Source organism: Chiloscyllium punctatum, chromosome 37 (genome assembly GCF_047496795.1).
Source record: "Chiloscyllium punctatum isolate Juve2018m chromosome 37, sChiPun1.3, whole genome shotgun sequence".
Classification (NCBI taxonomy): Eukaryota; Metazoa; Chordata; class Chondrichthyes; order Orectolobiformes; family Hemiscylliidae; genus Chiloscyllium; species Chiloscyllium punctatum.
The window spans coordinates 62321586-62341186 of NC_092775.1; positions in this window are offsets into that span (position 1 = coordinate 62321586).

The following is a 19601-nucleotide window of genomic DNA, read 5'->3' on the forward strand; positions in this document are numbered from 1 at the left end:
TAGGGTTTTTTTTAAGTTTATGATATCTGTTTTCTGAAACACTTACCACTGGAAATAGTTTCTCTCCAGTTATTCTCTCAATCCCTTCATTATTTTGAATGGCTATATTAGGTTCCCCCCTCCCACCCTTAACCTTTGATGCATTTATAGGAGAGTACGGTGGCTCAATGGTTAGCACTGCTGCCTCAAAACACTAGGGACTGGGGTTCGATTCCAGTATCAGGCTACTGCTGCGTGGAGTTTGCACATTCTCCCCATCTCTGCGTGGGTTTCCTCCCACAGTCCAAAGATATGCAGGTTAGGTGAATTGGCCATGCTAAATTGTCCATGGCGTTCAGGGATGTGTAGGTTAGGTGCATTAGTCAGGGGAAATGTAGAATGACAGTGTGGAGGAGTGGGTCTGGGTGGTTTACTCTTTGGAGGATTGCTGTAGATTTGTTGGGCCAAATGGCCTGTTTCCACACTCTAGGGGTTCTATGGAACAACACAAGCATCCCCAAACTCTCCACATGACTGAAAGCTGGTATCATTCTTGTAAACCTCTGCTGCACACTCTTCAGGACTTTGACACCCTTTTTAAAATGCGCCATCTGAAACACAATACTCTATTTGAGGTCAAACCAGTGATTTGCAAATGCTTAGTGTCAATCCCTTGTTTTGGTATACAATTCCCCTCTTTATAAAGTGAATAATTCCAAGTGCCTTCTTCATGCAGGACCAAATTAATTTATTACTTATCCCTTATTTGGAAGGAGCAGGTGCCCAGAGAAGATGAAACCAACATTACATAAGAGAACTGAGAATTTACATTCAGTTAAAAAGATTTTTTTAAATCACAGGCCTCTTAAGTTGAATGTAAAATGACTCAATCATATTTGACTGTGAAATTGCAGGGCCTGACCTTCAACTCATAAGCGCTTCTCAAGTATAATAACATCATTCAGATATCAGCCATTGGTGATGGATCCCTCATTGGCTTTTTAACATTTGCAGAAAGGCTGGAGGACTTTATCTTTACAAGGGTCAACAGCCAAATGAGCTGTTAAACTCTCTTGACCTTTCCGCATTCCTTAATGATAAAGAAATATAAGAAAGTGATCATTCTTTCTCTCAGCTTCTCTGCCATGTTGAAGATTTAAAAAAAAAATTCCTTGCTTCCTTTTAAAAATAGAAGCATGTTTTCTCGGTCTTATATACATCAGAGTCAAAGAGGAATTCAAAAGGGACAAAATGTTTAGTCTACCATGGAGCTCAGAGAAGAGAAACTCTCAGGATTGCAAATGTATGTATTAAAGTATAGCATACAGAACATTAAGCGATTGAGGGATTTATAAGATGCTACCTGAGCATATTACTTCAAATACAGTCGCATCCAGAACAGGTTCTCAATCCCACTCCTGATCTTCCAAAGATATTGACGTCTGTTAGGTTGTTCATCAAAGGCCAGTACTCTACCAAGTGGGCATTCTACATTCATGCTTGATGCACATTGCCCTTTCAAAATTCCAGTGTTGCATTGAAACCAAGGCCCAGACACCAATTGCTTTGTGTTCACTGACCTACATAAGCTTCTGGTCCAGCAAGTCTTCAATTGTAAAATTGTCAGCATTGTGTTCTTATCCCCAGCATGGTCCTTGCTTTTCTTGATCTCTGAAATTTCCTCAGACTCTACAATCCTCATAAATCCCTGAAAATTCTAAGTTTGGCCTCTTAAATTTCTTAGATTTCAATTGCACCATCTTTATTATGAATCCATGCCTTCTATTACTTAGGTCCTAAGGTATGAAACCTCTCCACCTGTCCATTTGGGATGGAGGTGCAGTAGGGGATGATGCACAGATAAGCAGAGAAGAAGAAACAAGCTAATCTGGAAGACAAAGTATACATAATCAAATTAAACCAAAAGGGAGCATGGCAAGGAGGAACATCGTTTAACGCAAGAAGTTTTGTGAGCAAGGCAGATGAGTTGAGAGTAGGTGAAAGTGAGCACTGCAGATGCTGGAGATTAGAGTCAAGAGTTTGGTGCTGGAAAAGCACAGCAGGTCAGGCAGCATCTGAGGAGCAGGAAGATTGACATTTTGGACAAAAGCCCTTCATCAGATGAGTTGAGAGTGTCTATTAATAAATGAGGATATTGCATCTTTGGTACCATAGAGACATGAGTGAGGGAGTAGCAGGACCAACAGCTCAAATTTAGAGTAAACAATCCTCTGGTGAGGGTGGTACTGGGGATATAAAAAATAAGGTGGTGTCACAATATTGACCAAGGAGTTAATTACTGCAACAAAAAAGATCATGTCTTAGGAGGTTCCTCAAATGGGACCATATGGATAGGACTTGTAAATGAAGAGGACAATCACATTTCTGGGAGTATACTATTGATCCTAAAGCAGTCAGGGAGAGAGAGAGAAGGGCCAATATGGAGGCAAATCTGAGAGATATACAAAAGCAGTGTTTTTTTTTATTGTTACTGATTTCAACATGCCCATATTCACTGAGATAGGCTGAATGTGAAAGTTTGAAAGGGAGAAGAATTTTTAAGTGAATCCAGGAGAAATTTAAAAGGCAGCACATTGAATACAAAATTTATGTCTTGCAAGGGTGATACTGGACCTAATGTTAGTGACCAAAACTGCAATTGATAAACATGCCAATGGGGGAGCATTTCAGTGATAGTAAACAATGCCCAGTAAGTGTTAAGGTGATTGTGGAAAAGAACAAAGAATGGTTGCAAGTATAAAATTCAAAATGGGAAAGGCTGGTTTTAATATGATCTGGCCAACATAGACTGAACACAGTAATTTGTGGGAAAATCTCTGAACAGTGTGAGGCATTGTAATAAAGTGTAATAATGAAAGTGAGAGCTAATATCTCAGCGGGATCCTCAAAACACAATTCGATTGGCAGCTTCACCCAAGAGGTTACTGAAAGATTAGTAGCCTTTGATATAGGTTTATAAACCACATTCCTCACCTACCCAAGTTGTTTTCAGTTTTGTGGATGTTAGATTATGGATGTCCATGTATCAGAGAGCTGAATGATGGCACGGGACTTCCGAATGACTGTGCAATTGTGCACCTGAGAAGGAATATTGTTTCTTAATATACATGCATATGTTTTCTAATGAATTAACTAATAGACATTAAACATTGACATTAATTGAGAATTGAACAGATATTAATTTTTCACATGGGCTTTCATGAATGGGATCTTTTTTAACATAGTCCTAATGAGGACTTTGCATCAGTATTCACTGAGGAGGGGGACATGACGAGATGTTGAGATTAGGGGTAGATGTTTGATTATTCTAGGTCAAGTCAGTATAAGCAGGGAGGAAGTGTTGGGTATTCTAAAAGACAACAAGGTGGACAAGTCCCCAGGTTTGGATGGGATCCATCCCAGGTTACTTAGGGAAACAAGAGAGGATGTAGCTGGGGCCTTAGCAGATATCTTTGCAGCATCCTTGAACACGGGTGAGGTCCTGGAGGACTGAAAAATTGCTAATGTTGGCCCCTTGTTTAAGAAGGGTAGCTGGGATAATCTAGGTTATTAGAGACCGGTGAGCCTGACGTCAGTGGTAGGGAAGCTACTGGAGAAGATTACTGAGGGATAGGTTCTATTCCCATTTGGAAGAAAGTGGGATTATCAGTGAGACGCAGCATAGTTTTGTACAGGGTAGGTCATGTCTTACCAACTTAATAGAATTCTTTGAGGAAGTGACAAAGTTGATTAATGAGGGAAAGGCTGTAGATGTCATATACATGGACTTTAGAGAGGCTTTTGATAAGTTTGCCCATGGTAGGCTTTTGGAGAAAGTGAATTCACATGGGATCCAGGCTGTTATAGTTAGATGGATAGAGAACTGGCTGGACAACAGGAGACAGAGAGCAGTAGTGGAAAGGAATTTCTTAAAATGGAGAACTGTGACCAGTGGTATTCCACAGAGATCTGTGTTGGGAGCACTATTGTTTGTGATATACATAAATGATCTGGAGGAAGGCGTAGGTGGTCTGATTAGCAAGTTTGCAGATGACACTAAAATGGGTGGAGTAGCAAATAGTGAAGGGGACTGTCAGAGAATGCAGCAGAATATAGATAGATTGGAGAATTGGGTGGAGAAATGGCAGACAGAGTTCTATCCTGGCAAATATGAGATGATGTATTTTGCAAGATCCAATACAAGAGCAAACTGTATGGTAAATAGAAAAGCTTTGGGGAAAACTGATGTACAGAGAGATCTGGGTGTTCAGATCTGTTGTACGCTGAAGGTGGCAACGCAGATCAGTAAGGTGGTCAAGAAAGCATACAGCATACTTCCCATCATTGGACAGTAACCTATAGTTGATTGGCATTTTTATTCTTTTTGTATTCATTCATGGGATGAAGGTGTCTCTGACTGGGTCAGCATTCATTACCCAACCAGAGGGCAGTAAAGAGTCAACCACATTGCTGTGGGTCTGGAGTCACATGTAGGCTAGACCAGGTAAGGATGGCAGTTTCCTTCCTTGGAGGACATTAGTGAACCTGGGAGATTTTTTTCTGACAATCGACAATGGATTCACGGTCATCGTTAAACACTTAATTCCAGATTCTTCATTGAATTTATTTTAGTGGATACACTGAGAAGAGAAAGCTTGCTCAGACTGAGCATTGTGTGAAAAGAGCAGGATGTAGGCTTTGAACTGGAGAGTGAAATACCATTAGCATACAGGAAAGTGGATAACATGTAAATGTGAGCGGTAAAGTCAATAAAATATTTGGTACAACAAGAAAGAAGAGGCCATTCAGTGCCTAGGGTAGGTGATATAGACAGCTCAATCAGGGAGTACACTAGAGTACAGGCAAACTAGAGTACAGGCGAACACAACAATGGGAGTAGTATCAATTAGTCAGATAGTACTATGGAAAAAAAACAGGGGGCAAAATTCAAGAAGAAAAATAAATCTGAAGAGCAGAGGCAAACAGCTGGGAGCAGAGTATAATCTTTAGGTGTTGCAAGGCTGAGAAAAGACAAGAAAGCAGAACAACAATGGAAGTTACAATGGATTGACAAATGGCAACTTGGATGATGGGAATGGGAAGCATTTTGAGAATGGTTATTGCTGGGGGGAGGGGAACAAGGCAAAGATTTGCAGAGTTTGGGAACTCTCTCTTGATATTCAGATGTCAGGATTTGTTCAAATTGTCTACATCTACACTGAAGTTTCAATTGTTTATCTCTTTGCACTCCTAATTCCTGCATTTTTACAACCTTCTTTTATTCTCTCCTGGCTATGGTGCTCTTTTAAGTTCTGTTTACACCATACATTGCTTTGTCTTCCCCTATAATGAAGTGGGTTTCTTTTTACCACCTGCAAACATTTCCTCAAGGAATTCAACTAACTTTTTGACATGAGCATGTTTGCATTTCTAATTTACAATGATCTAAAAACTTGAGACCACTGTTGGATCAGACTTTTCCTTCGACATTTTACTAAATAACAAACTTGGGACTGTGGCTTAGCTTGGCCTTTCAAAAGTGCCTCTTATTAAAATATTTATGTGTTTAGAACTATCTGTTTATAGAAATCTGATTAAATTCCCTGATGTCTCTCCTTCCAGAAAATCTTATCCAGCACCTCCATGTGGAGAGCACATGTCTGGCTGTGAAAATCTGTGAGGTGCATCTGAAAATTTCTTTTGGCCATCTTATGTCAGCTAAAAGTCATGAGCTGCTATAACAACTCCTCTCTCAAGCCAAAAGGCATAATCGTCAAGCAGGTCTATGTAACTTACGGGGTATACATGCTCCCTCTGGTATCTTGCTAATGTGGGGATCCTTCAGTTCCCATATTTCCCCATCTTGTTGCTCTTTGATACATCATTTGTTCTTACACATTAGTATTATTAATACAATCAGAACAACAAATTGTATTACTGCTAGTACATAGAATATGATCCAGATCCAGGGGGTTGCATTTGGTCCTGAATCTGGTTTGTCCAGTTTGGCTCTTTTAATGCCCTGCGCACTTGATCTACAGGAGGTTTAATCTCCTTTGTATGTTCAAACCATTGAATAACTTCTTCAGGTGTTTCCACAGTCTTTACCCAATTTGCAGTCACATGTTGAATCAGTGGTAATTCCATCGCCATGCACTGTAATAGTTCTCAATCTGCATCAGTTTCTTGGATGATGAGATTAATCCCTTCTGGTCTTATCAGTTTAGGCAGGGTCTTTCCATTAATAGTCATGTTCTGGTTCGGGCTGCTGACAGCAATGTTATGTCTGATCAAGTTGCAACGTTTCGATCACTAGTGGTATTAGTTGGCTGCTGTGGTGAGGTAATACATTGATTCAACCAGGGCACAGTGTTAGAAGAACTGCTTATTCACAGGCAACATAGTGTCTTGTTATCACTGATTACAAAACCACAATCTGTCAGACTGTGTCTGGTCATTTCATCTGGACAAGACCAGTGATCCCCTTCTTGGCGACACCTTGTTAAGTCAATTCCCTTTTGGATAGTATTTAAGATAATCATGTCAGTGGGAGGTTTTTGTTTAGTGATATCCTTGCCCTTTCATGGTTTCTCCTAATATTGTGAGCTTGTATTAAGGGGTACAGGCAATTGTCCCAATGTTTGTGGGATGTGTAACACTACCCCTATGTAGCATCCCTCTTCTTCATTCTCAGTCCCCAATACTCTGCTGGAAAGCATTAAACTCCTATGGTGTCTCAGGGGTGTCTGATCTATCCATTCTCTCAGCTGCTTGTCAGTCACCCAATCAGGGACTTGTTCATATCCGATTTCAGCAGATTAGTACTGAACATTGTTAACAGCCAGCTGGCATAGATTGTGTATGTCTATGGCATAGATTCTTCCTTAGATGTGTTAGCAGGTCGTTCAGTGACCAAATTGGCCATATTTGCCAAGACTTCAAAAATTCAATGGCATCTAATGTACCTTTGGAGGCCTTTTTGCCGAACTGACTTGCTTCAGCAGTTATCAAGATCAGGCTTCTGACAGTTCTGTGCATCTTCTCCTGTAGACTCTGAAGCTGTTAACTATTGTAGCTACATTTAATGTGTTTATTAGTGCTATTCCAGAGGTGTAACATGCGTCTGCCATTTCTAATAATCACCTCTTTTTCCTCCAAAGTCTTTCTCTGATCGAAACTCCTGACTACCCAGCTGTAATCCTAACAGGTGGGCAAGCAATTGTTTTGTGGTAGTGGAACTCCTTGAGGAACCTGTCCTTCTGTCAGATCAAAAACTAACTAAACATGCTTATATCCTGGCACAACAGACACACTTTTTCCTGTATTCGCCATAGCTAACCCATTCTGGAGATTATGCTAGCCTTAACTACATTTTGGTTCAGGGGGTCATAGTTACACTGTCAAAATCATGGTCACATTTTTGTTCATAACAGTGACATTGGGAACACACGACAACTCTGAAGAATCTTTACACCCTCCAGAAAGGGACCCATCATGCAGCCTGCTTAAATAATTTACTGGCCATTTCAATGTTGCCCCTTTCAGGCTAATCCCTGCACTAAATCTATAATGACACATGAGGAAACAGGTGATGGGTAACATAGAATAATCTGGGCATGTAAAGCATATTGCCACTCCCCTTTCTCCACACCAAATTTCACTGGCCTTTGTCCTAAACCCCTAATTCAGTCTTGGACACACATAGTATTTCATGTGGTCCATATTCGTTTGGCCGAACTGGTCCTCACCCTTAACAATTACGCCTTTGAATCCTCTCACTTCCTCCAGACCAAAGGGGTAGCTATGGGCACCCGTATGGGCCCCAGCTATGTCTGTCTCTTTGTTGGCTACGTAGAACAGTCCATCTTCCGTAATTACACCGGCACCACTCTCCACCTCTTCCTCCGCTACATTGATGACTGCATTGGCGCCACCTCGTGCTTCTGCGAGGAGGTTGAGCAATTCATCAACTTCACCAACACATTCCACCCTGATCTTAAATTTACCTGGACCATCTCTGACACCTCCCTCCCCTTCCTGGACCTCTCCATCTCCATTAATGACGACCGACTTGACACCGACATTTTTACAAACCCACCAACTCCCACAGCTACCTGGATTACACCTCTTCCCACCCTACCTCCTGCAAAAATGCCATCCCGTATTCCCAATTCTTCCGCCTCTGCCATATCTGCTCCCAGGAGGACCAGTTCCACCACAGAACACACCAGATGGCCTCCTTTTTTAGAGACCGCAATTTTCCTTCCCATGTGGTTAAAGATGCCCTCCAACGCATCTCGTCCACATCCTGCACCTCCGCCCTCAGACCCTACCCCTCCAACTGTAACAAGGACAGAACCCTCCTGGTGCTCACCTTCCACCCTACCGACCTTCGCATGAACCAAATCATCCAATGACATTTCTGCCACCTCCAAACGGACCCCACCACCAGGGATATATTTCCGTCCCCACCTCTTTCCACCTTCTGCAAAGACCGTTCTCTCCGTGACTACCTGGTCAGGTCCACGCCCCCCTACAACCCACCCCCCCATCCTGGCACCTTCCCCTGCCACCCCAGGAATTGCAAAACCTGCGCCTACACCTCCTCCCTCACCTCCATCCAAGGCCCTAAAGGAGCCTTACACATCCATCAAAGTTTTATCTGCACATCCACCAATATCATTTATTGTATCCGTTGCTCCCGATGCGCTCTCCTCCTAGCAGAGCGCTTTAGGGAACATCTCCGAGACACCCACACCAATCAACCACACCGCCCCGTGGCCCAACATTTCAACTCCCCTTCCCACTCTGCTGAGGACATGGAGGTCCTGGGCCTCCTTCACCGCCACTCCCTCACCACCCGACGCCTGGAGGAAGAATGCCTCATCTTCTGCCTTGGAACACTTCAACCCCAGGGCATCAATGTGGACTTCAACAGTTTCCTCATTTCCCCTTCCCCCACCTCACCCCAGTTCCAAATTTCCAGCTCAGCACTGTCCCCATGACTTGTCCTACCTGCCTATCTTCTTTTCTACCTATCCACTCCACCCTTCTCTCTGACCTATCACCTTCATCCCACCCCTATCCACCCATTGTACTCTTTGCTACCTTCCCCCACCCTCCTCCCTGATCTATCACCTTGGTCCCCACCCCTACTCAGCTATTGTACTCTATGCTACTTTCTCCCCACCCCCACCCTCCTCTCATTTATCTCTTCAACCTTCAGGCATTCTGCCTGTATTCCTGATGAATGTTTTTTGCCTGAAACGTCGATTTTACTGCTTGTCAGATGCTGCCTGAACTTGCATAGCCAGCGTAACCCCTTCCTCTTCCATACCATCATAATACACATTTCCATTGCCATGGCTCTCAGGGTCATGCCCAACTCACAACTCACAATTTAATTTTCCCATTACAGTGTCTTACATGCAATCAGACCTCCCTTCCTCTGGCTCTGTTGCACCCGGAGTCCATTGTCTGTTCCCAAAGTGGATGACATCAGCGGCCACTCGCCTGTAAAGAACCAGGATCCAACACACTTTTCCAAAGGGTTAATGATCATGTTTGGCCTTTGCATAACTTCAGTTGGGACCAGCGCTTTCACCTTGCTCGCCCCCTCTTTTTAATATTCACTAGAGTGCATGTATTACTTCTAATAAGTACCTGTAGGGTCTGACCCATCATGGCCACAGTCCTACACGTTCCATTAATATTTTCCCCCTCTCCTGATCTTTTGGGTTCGGACTGTCCACTCAGATGTTTCTGTGCTCCCTTTCCCAGTCTCTGATTCTCTCTCTGTTTGCAATTTCCCCTCTCAACTCATGGAGCTGCTTTCCTAGTTCTTTCAGAAATTGTTTAACCCTATCCTTGCCATTGGGTCCTCCCACCACCTCACTCTCCCGTAGCTGCATAGCCCATCTGGTCACTAACTCAAATGGGGCCAATCCTGTTTCCTTTGCTGGGGTTGACCTCAGTTTCAATTGGATGGTGGGGAGTACTCTAACCCATCCCTGCTCTGTCTCTGTCAGGGTCTTACTGAGACTAACTTTCGGCGTCTGGTTCATTCGTTCTACCATACCCGAATTTTGGGGATGGCATAGGAGGTGGAATTTCTGTTCAATACCTGACAGGGCACATACCTGTTTAATTACTTTCCCAGTAAAATATGTCCCTTGGTCAGAATCTGCAGGGGAATGTTTCCACCCACTGATTCAATCTTAGGTGGAATGGCTATGCTCAACTACCCATAGTGCCCAGGGAAATGCAGACTTTGTGGGTTAACTATGGTAAATGTGGGGTTACTAGCATAGGGTGAGGTGGGCTGCTCTTTGAAAGTTCGGTGTGGATTCGATGGGCCAAATTTCCTGCTTCCACACTGTAGGGATTCTAAAGAATGGCATGGATATTGTGGAAATTAACATTGAGAGAAACCTAACTGAAATCGATATTGCACCTTTTGCAGTCATGAATACCCTTTGAAATATCAGTCAATCCATTGATAAAATCCTCACAATAAAATCCAAGATGACAATTTATCCTTTGCGAGGCATTGAACTGGGACTCGAACTTGCAAATCTTTCTCTGTAGACAGAACCGAATTTAAGAGACAATGAACTAAAAACCTAAAACATATTGACATATGAGTCACAGCTATCTGATGAAAACCCAAGATCAAAGCAGAAAGGAATTTAGTGAAAAGCAGTCCTGTGGCTTGCAATATGTCCAAGGAAAGGTTTAAGAATACGTTTCGTGACATTTTTCAGTTTCATTTTTAAGTTGAATTAGGTTTTTGCAGGTGACAATTGTATTTCATGCAGTGTATTTAATGGCTGTTAATTCTGAAGAGAAAACAAATAAGAAGCAAAGATTGTGCATATGTGTTTGGTGAGATACACATGTACAGTATCCTTATGAATGCAAATCTATAAACAGATTGGTCTTTGTAAGTCAGTCACTCATTGCATTATTCATTATGTTTTCATTTCTATCAATCGCCTTCAGGAGTAAAGCAAATGTTAAAGAACCTGCCAATTGATTTGCTCTACTGGTGGTGACCAGTTACACTCACTTTGTTTTAGGGCTAAATTGTCATGTGGCTGGATAAACAACCTGAATCCTCAAAGAGGTTTAACGTGTGAGGGAGCCGTGGTTTAATAAGGAGTTGGAATCCCTTGTTAAATGGAAGAGGGCGGCCTTTGTAAAGATGAGGCGTGAAGGTTCAATAGGGGCAATTGAGAGTTATAAGGTAGCCCGGAAGGACCTGAAGAGAGAGCTAAGAGCAGCAAGGAGGGGACATGAAAGGTGCTTAGTTGGTAGGATTAGGGAAAACCCTAAGGCTTTCTATAGGTATGTTAGGAATAAAAGAATGACTAGGGAAGGAATAGGTCCAATCAAGGATAGTAATGGGAAGTTGCGTGTGGAGGCTGAAGAGATTGGGGAGGCGCTGAATGAATACTTTTCGTCAGTATTCACTCAGGAACAGGACATTGTTGTCGATATGAATACTGAGGCACGAATAAGTAGAATGGATGGCTTTGAGATATGTAGAGAAGAGGTGTTGGAAATTCTGGCAAGGGTGAAAATAGATAAGTCCCCTGGGCCTGATGGCATTTATCCCAGGATTCTCTGGGAAGCAAGGGAGGAGATTGCAGAGCCATTGGCCTTGATTTTTGTGTCCTCTTTGTTGACAGGAGTAGTGCCAGAGGACTGGAGGCTAGCAAACGTGGTTCCCTTGTTCAAGAAGGGGAGTAGGGATAATCCTAGTAACTATAGGCCAGTGAGTCTCACTTCTGTTGTGGGCAAAGTCTTAGAGAGAATTGTAAGGGATAGGATTTATGCACATCTGGATAAGAATGATGTGATCAAGGATAGTCAGCATGGTTTTGTGAAGGGCAGGTCGTGCCTCACAAACCTTATTGAATTCTTTGAGAAGGTGACTAAGGAGGTAGATGAGGGGAAAGCGGTAGATGTGGTATATATGGATTTTAGTAAGGCGTTTGATAAGGTCCCCCATGGTAGGCTACTGCAGAAAATACAGAGATATGGCATTGAGGGTGAGTTGGAGGTTTGGATTAGGAATTGGCTCTCTGGAAGAAGACAGAGGGTAGTAGTTGATGGCAAAGGTTCATCTTGGAGTGCAGTCACTAGCGGTGTTCCGCAAGGATCTGTTTTGGGACCATTGCTGTTTGTCATTTTTATAAATGACCTGGAGGAAGGGTTAGAAGGTTGGGTGAGCAAGTTTGCGGATGATACGAAAGTCGGAGGAGTTGTAGACAGTGAGGAAGGATATGGCAGGTTACAGCGGGATATAGAGAAGCTGCAGAGCTGGGCAGAAAGGTGGCAAATGGAGTTCAATGTAGCTAAGTGTGAAGTGATTCACTTTGGTAAGAGTAATAAAAAGATGGATTACTGTGCTAATGGTAGACTACTTGGTAGTGTGGAAGAGCAGAGGGATCTTGGTGTCCATGTACACAGATCTCTGAAAGTTGCCACCCAGGTAAATAGTGCAGTGAAGAAGGCATATGGCGTACTGGCTTTTATTGGTAGAGGAATTGAGTTCCGGAGTCCTGAGGTCATGCTGCAGTTGTATAAGACTCTGGTGCGGCCGCATCTGGAATATTGTGTGCAGTTTTGGTCGCCATACTATAGGAAGGATGTGGAGGCACTGGAACGGGTGCAGAGGAAGTTTACCAGGATGTTGCCTGGTATGGTAGGAAAATCCTATGAGGAAAGGCTGAGGCACTTGGGGTTGTTTTCATTGGAGAAAAGAAGGTTTAGGGGTGATTTGATAGAGGTGTACAAGATGATTAGGGGGTTAGATAGGGTTGACAGTGAGAACCTTTTTCCACGTATGGAGTCAGCTATTACAAGGGGGCATAGCTTTAAATTAAGGGGGGGTAGATATAGGACTGATGTTAGGGGTAGGTTCTTCACTCAGCGAGTCGTAAGTTCATGGAATGCCCTGCCAGTAGCAGTAGTGGACTCTCCCTCTTTATGGGTATTTAAGCGGGCATTGGATAGGTATATGGAGGATAGTGGGTTAGTGTAGGTTAGGTGGGCTTTGATCGGCGCAACATCGAGGGCTGAAGGGCCTGTACTGCGCTGTATTCTTCTATGTTCTATGTTCTATGTTCTATGTTTTGCTGCAGCAATTTGATTGGTTACTTTTTGTCGCAGTTGCCAACTTCTCCTGAGTTGTATTTTAGCACTGGTGACAATAACTTTTCTTTAACACGAATGCTTTTTAAACCCTCTCTTTAACCTGCTCTGTGTCTTTAAGAGCTCTGATTTGATGCTGCCTATGGTCAACTGTTTGTAAACTGCTTATCTCTGACCCTGGGAGAAAATCAACTCACTGTGTATACTCATGTAAAAATTGAATTGTGTAGACTATTTTTTAAGGTTAAATTCATGGGGTCAACTGGATAGTACTTTTGATGCGTTGAAATTAATGCTAAAGTCCAAAATACCCTATCATTAGCAGAAGTCCAAACGATCTCTAAACGCATAAAGAAAAAAACGCACAAAAAATTTCTCTAATTCCACAAGTGCTACAGGGGAACTGAGCTCAGCTGAGTTGCACACAAAGTGAGGTTGTCACTTGACTCTGGCCTGATGCATCTTAAACTTTCAAGCCAAATTCTTCCATTTCCCTCCATTTTCTCTCATCTATTGTTTCAGTTTCTCAAACTAACATTTTAAGCTTTTATTTCTAATTTAAAAAGTTATCAGACATTTGACTGTCATACTGTCTCAATGATCATTGTAGAGAAATCGTCAGCAGGTGCATGGCAATTACAGTGAAATAAATGCATCTAGGCCTATCTTATATAGACAATGATGGTGTGATAAACTTTGTACCACACTAATTATACTGATAATAGTGCTCATTCGATAATGAACTTAAGAGATCCACAGTCTAACGCTGGTGTGAATTATAATCAAAACACATAATAGCACGAAAAATAATTTATTTCCACATTGTAATATTTACATACAGGATAATACCTTAACCCAGAAATGTTGATCTGATATCTGTGAAGAACCAGGGTTGCCTTTTACAAAAAAACAATATGGAAAATTCCAGATTCTTTTGACCAAAAGCAGGGGGTTGACTTCAAATGCAGTTGACCCTTACTCGAGTATATACGGTATTTCATCTAAAACAATCTGGCAGGAAGGTTTTTGGTTTTCCCTCTCGACTCTTCATTGATTTTACAGTAAATATCAATGTGACAAGTATAATAGCTGCAAACAGAGGAAATTATTCAGACAATTCCCAGGTATAAAAGCCAGGTATCCATAAAAATTTGGAAGGGCTGAATTTTATCAGGGGCCCCTGATAAGACTCCTTGACTTTCAGAGAGGAGACCTCAGAACTGACTGCGGCCCACCTGCTTGAGCAACTTTAAAAGACAGCCTCCACTGATGACTCACCAGAGCCCTGACTGATTTCTGTACAGCTCTTTCACTGGACAGTTACAATGGAGGCGCAGGACTAACCGAGGCCCACTCCCTGAACTGCAGTGAAACAGGACCCCTGACTCTCCCTGCACCAAGTTGCAGACTGACCATGTCCAAGCCCCATGGGCCGAGTTCGGATGCTGCCCTTTACTGACTGTGGAGGGTCATGCTGACTGACAACAGCTTCCCTAGTCTGGACCAAAGATATGACCATTTGATTGAAGAGGGTGCAATGTGTTTGCTGTCTAAGCTGCTAGCACATGCTGCAGGTGTGACATTGATGTCGTATGGTTCTATCCATCACCGTTTCCACCCCATTGACTGACCACTGCTGGCAACCTACCTTGCTTTGTGTAGAAGCATTGTGAACCTTTTGAGCTCAGAATGAGGAAGCAAAACACAAAAAAGAAAGGCAGAGATGTTGTGGGTATCCAAGTGGGTGTGAAGTGAGTGAGCATTAAGAGTTCGAGAGAAATACCTTGAGATACATTGCTACAAAATATGAGTTGGGTGCCTGTCCTGGAACACAAATTGTAGCAGCATTACGAAAGAGGTTGCACGCGATGAGTGCAACATGAGTGGATAATTGTATTCGAAGTGGGATGGGGATGAGCCATGATGATGTGGCGAGCTTGGTCCATGCCTGATGCCAACCTCCATGGATGGGGCTTGCAGGCTGTCACTGTCCATGGAGTGTGCCCTGAGATACTGGGGACTCTGTCCAAATGGCAGTCTGGAGGGGCAAGCAGCGAGTTGCCAGGTATGCATTCAACCTTCCATGTCAGGAATTGTAGCCAGCTAGGTTCTCTCCACCCTGTGGGAGAATATGTGGCAAGATTAGATACTAATAAATTGATATAAATAGATCTCTCACCATCATTCAAACCTTGGGTGGAAAATTGGATCCTTTTTAATATCGAGAAACTTATTTTTCCAATCTTACCACACTTTGCCAACTAACTTGCCAATGCCCACATTGTTCAAGGGGCTAGGAAAATTAAGCACTTGAAAATTAACTTGTGATTGCCTGGGACAATGCTTTATTCTGTACCTGTCCTTTCAACTTTGTGTCAAAGTGACATATTGTGAACAATCCATCGAAAGCTCCCATCAGGAATAAGCGTGCAGATGTAAAATAACGCACAAAGTAAAGGGCTGGGATTACAAACTTTAAATCTCAGCTTTGAACTTGCAACAGATGTGTTGCATGGCACACACTGCATGTACAACTCAAGCAGCTGTTTAGCAGTCACTACAGATTATCTGCTCCAATTCACAGTTTGAAAGTTCAGTCCAGGTTGTATTCCTGTTCCACGGAGCTTGTTCTGCAGTAAAAGAGGTGGGCTTGACATGACACAAAAATAAAAAAATTGCTGGAAAAGCTCAGTAGGTCTGGCAGCATCTGTGGAGAAAAATCAGAGTTAACGTTTCGGGTTGAGTGACCCTGCCTCAGAAGTTTGACGTGACAACATGTATCATTTTATAAATGGAAGATCCAAGCAATGACAGGACATTGGAAGGGGGCAATTTGATTATATTACCAGTTGAAAAGGCAGCACGATACCCCCTTGTTGATCTGGGACTATTTGGACCACTAGCTATAAGAGTAACATGAAAACTTCTGTGTGAACAATTACATCATCATTGTGTCATTAGTGGGTGGCACGGTGGCACAGTGGTTAGCACTGCTGCCTCACAGCGCCAGAGACCCGGGTTCAATTCCCGCCTCAGGCGACTGACTGTGTGGAGTTTGCACGTTCTCCCCATGTCTGCGTGGGTTTCCTCCGGGTGCTCCGGTTTCCTCCCACAGTCCAAAGATGTGCAGGTCAGGTGAATTGGCCACGCTAAATTGCCCGTAGTGTTAGGTAAGGAGTAAATGTAGGGGTATGGGTGGGTTGCGCTTCGGCGGGGCGGTGTGGACTTGTTGGGCCGAAGGGCCTGTTTCCACACTGTAAGTAATCTAATCTAATCTAATCTAAACCTTGTCTGGAAAGTGCAAATATTACGTTAATGTGAATTGGGCTGTTTAGCGGGAAACCTTTCCACTCCCACATTAGCAGTTCATGAAACTTCCAATAATTTGTAAACCATCACTGGAAACTTTCTGAAGTCAATCCTCAATATTGATCAGAATTGAACATTAATTAGAAGCTACCAGGAACATTTTAATTTCAAGAAATGGTGGGTTGATAGGGAGGAAGAGGGAATAAAGTAAGGGTTTTTAAAGTGGGTCTCCTAACCTAGTTTTATCATATGCACTTGAAGATCTGATGAAAGCCTGTTAGAAAGGCAGTGAACGCTTTACTCTCCAGAGGCAGGAATGTAATTATTGGATGGGATGTATCGGCTCAAATTGTATTCATAAGAAATCTAATGAGGTATTTTAAAATTGCTTTTAACTTGGCTGCCCATTTAACATTGAGCAGCATGGTTTTCACCAGCTGCTGAAATTACAGGGAAACGGAAAGGGATTTGAGCTGCACTTCAGATGTTTAAACTTCTCACTGTTTCACATGATCAAAGGTCAGTACTTCAGCGACTGTTTCAATTCCCTCAAGTAAATGTCTGGCAGAAAGTACTTTTTTAAAAATCCATTTTGGAGGTTTCCAAACTGGCAAATCTAAATGGAGGCAGAGTGAATGAATTTGACTGCGCAACAGAAGAGCAAGACTATCGTTATTCACAACCGAGATGATGTGCAAGGATAGTGGCAATATCACAGAGTCACAGACAAGACTCTAGACTGCCGAGGTTCAACATTTCATTTAGTGCCATCCCTGTGCTTTCTTTCCAAAACCTGCTGCATTGTTCCTTTCCTAGGAAAACGAAAAGGCTATTGTGAATGTCTCAATTGGACTGCCTTCACCAGACTCTCAGGAAGTGCATCCAAGTCTGAACCAACCAACTCATGAAAACGTTTTCTCATTTCACATTTCCTTCTTTTGGCAATCTCTTTAAATCATTTCCCTCTCCGTCTTGGTCATTTCATGAATGGGAACAATTTCTGCTGTCCATTCTGTCCAAATCTTTCATGATTTTTGAATACTTCAGTTAAATTATATCTTAACTTTCTCTTCTTCTGGGAATAAAAGTGCTCATTATTTTCCAATCTAATTTCATTACTAAAATTCCTCATCCCTGCAATCATTTCCACATCCTTCATAAAATGGCTCCCAGAACTATGTGCAGTACTCCACCTGAAAACACGCTAGTGCCTTATATAGGTTTAAGACAATCTTTGTCCTCTTGAACTCTATGCCTTTCTTTCTAAACCTAGAATATTGTATATTTAATGAAGTGGCCTCATTCAGTTTTGCCACCATCGATGATTTATCTGATTAGAAACTCAAGCCTGTCTGCTCATGTATATGCATTGTTTTGCACTGTCCTTTTACTACCTTTCTACCCAGAATGAACCACCTCACATTTCATAGAATTAAAGAATCCTTACAGTGTGGAAGCTGGCCAATTAGCCCACTGAGTCCACTCCGACCCTCTGAACAGAATCTCACCCTGGCCCCATCCCCTTTACCCTATCCCTGTAGCCTCGCTTTTCCCAAGGCTAACCCAACTCAGCCTACACATCCCTGGACACTACAAACAATGTAGCATTGCCAACCCACCTAATCTGTACCATCTTGTGGCTGTGGGAGGAAACCCACACGGACAACAGGAGAATGTGCAAACTCCAGACAGCCAGTCACCTGAGACTGGAATTTCAATTACAATGTTTCCAAGTTTCTTTTAATCAACAACTTTTGAGATTCTATCCCATATACCAAGGTCTAGGCTTATTAATATAGCAGGAAAAGCAAAGGTTTCAAAAATGAACCCTAGCAACTCATTTTGAAATATGAGGTCCAGTTCAGCCTCTTTTCTCATTGGACTGGAAGCATAATGCAGTAGAACCTTTTCCTGAACATAATCTAGTAACTCTTGCTCTCTCCACCCTTTACACTGTTCTTATTTCCATCTACATTCAGATACTTAAAGTCTCCTACTATAACTACTCTTTAAGTCCTGCACGTCTCTGCAACTTCCTTTTAAATCTGTCTCTCGACATCCTTCCCATTAGTTGGTTGGCCTACAGACAGCACCAAACAATGTTAGCACTCCTTTTTGTTTCTTAGCTCGAGCCAAATCGATTCTATCCTTGACCCTTTGTGGACAGTGCCCTTCTCCATCAGAGCAATGTTCTCCTTGATCAATACCACCATCTCTTCTTTTCTTTCCTATATTTCCTGAATAACTCCATTCAATTCTACCCTCTTTTGAGCTAGGTCTCTGTCGTAGACATAACATTACACCTCTACATGGCAGTCTGCACCTGCAACTAACTAACCTTGTTTACTACATCCTGTGTATTCCCAGATAGGCAGAATAACTCTGATATAGACTTCACTTCTTTCTTCTTTCCTCTACTCACACCTAAAAGGCCTCTATTTCCTATTCTATGTCTCTCCCAATAATCTATGAACCATGGGATTCCTTTCTGATCGTGTGTCCTTGTAGTAATTCCTCTTCAAGTTAGTTTAAACTCTGTCTAATAGCATTAGTGGAGGACCCGCAAGTCCAGCTTTGCTTAGTAACAAATCACCTGGCCTGTAACAATGCCATTTCCACCAGAATCAATCCCAGTGTCTCAAGGATCTAAACCGTCCTTCCTGTACCAATATTCCAGCTGTGTCTTCATCTGTTTTATCCTTCTATTTCTAGACTCATTTGCCTGTGGCACTGAGACTAATCCGGACATTGGTTCTTTGAGATCCTGCTTGCTAATTTCTGACTTAGATCCTTAAATGTTAACTGCAGGACAACATCCCTTTCTCTATGTTCATAATGAAGCAAACTGTGACTCCAGGCTCTTCTGTCTCTCCCCTCAGGGTCACTGGAGCCACTCAGTGACATCTTTGATTCCTGGATTCACACCTATGGCCACAGAAAAATGATTGAACAACTTTCCCCCCAATCAAATCACTTGTCATTGTTTCTTTTCAAGTCTTCTTTGCACATCATATATAGTGGAGTCACCCATAGTACCATAGAGTTGGTTTTGACTGCATTGTCCAGGTGAAATTTCACTCTCATCTGTATTCAGAACTGAATACTGTTTGAAAATTGGAATACACTCAGGAGACTCCTGCACAACCAGCCTGTTT